Below are 1,479 nucleotides of genomic sequence, written 5' to 3' on the forward strand. Positions count from 1 at the left end.
TCTTCACTTAATTAAATTTTTTTTAATGCTATAAAAAAAAATTCCCCTGAAAATGTACATTTATGGATACGAAATTTGGCCTTTAAAATAAAATAAAACAAAATATTTTTAAAAAGTGTGGGTCTGTTTTTTGCTAGAGTGCCTAAAAGAACTTTCCATTGTAAAGTAACATTTTTGTCAACATTATCAGCAATAAAATCAAATATGATTACTACCAAAAAAAAAAAAGATATATAGCAGTGCCAAAATAAATGAACAGCTGTCTCTGGCTTCTGCTTAGCAGCATATCGAAATTGATTCATAATCGCCATCGCAGTGACGTCACACGAACGCCAAAACAGAACATTTATCCTGCAGAAGAACGATTGAGACGTTGCATTGCTGACATTGCCGTGAATTTGAATAAAATTCAAATAAAAAGCAAACAGGTAAGTAAAAACAATCAATTTTATGTGTTTTCCAGTTAAGTTTAGATGACATCAGATGTCTGATCAATATCTGAAGATACTTTTTAAAAAGTGCATTTTGCGCGGGCAGGCCAGGCCCATCACATTAACACAAGCTAATACCCCAACCCGATGTCTTGGTGACAGCGTGTTTTAAAACAATATTTTTACTCTACACATGGTAATAACCATTTGGGGTTAACTTATGATACTTTCTTTGCGACTGTATACTGTCTGGATCGTTTAATTAATTTTTATGCATATTATTTAGAAATTTTAATGCGCTTCCAGGTTTTGGCGCCAGTGGTGGAGTGCAGCATTTAAAATATAAAACACTAACGCATGGTGTCAGTAATCTTGAAATGAATCTGATCTGTATATTTCATTTCAGAGCGACACATCGGAATAATTCTCATGTTATTCAATGAAGATATAATTTTATATAATAGATTTGTTATAACAAATATTCTGCATCTCTTTCAGGTTGAAGCACAAGGCTTAAGAAGGTAAGTTTCTGTTCAAGCAGAAAACCATATAACGTTATATATAAAGCAAGTTACACTGAGCAAGTTAGACACTACATATCATGAATGTGACAGTTAAGTGTCACCAGATGGGTGTAATCGGATGACATCTAATTGCAACTTAAATTGCAAAAATAAATAAATAATAATAATTGTGTGCACTGTGTTAATAAACTGTAACCAAACTGAATGTAATGTCAGACTAGTTTGGTTTGAGCACATACTGTACCCGTCTTCATCATTCATCATCAAAAATGACTGATGACATTTTGTATTTTTAAGCTGAAAAAAAAAATAAAATCAATTAACATCTCATAAACCTTGACTAGTGCATGACTCTTTGAATGAAATTCTATTCATACATAAAGTTAGAGCTTTGAGAACTGGCATACCAAAAAATATTTAAGGAACACAGTTCAGAATCTGACTCAGGATCAAACTGTATAACAGATGGCTTATCTAAAAGCATGGCGAAAAAGGAAGGCAGAAATGGACCTGTTTCTGCATTC

This window comes from Cyprinus carpio, chromosome A4 (assembly GCF_018340385.1).
Source record: "Cyprinus carpio isolate SPL01 chromosome A4, ASM1834038v1, whole genome shotgun sequence".
NCBI classification, from domain to species: Eukaryota; Metazoa; Chordata; class Actinopteri; order Cypriniformes; family Cyprinidae; genus Cyprinus; species Cyprinus carpio.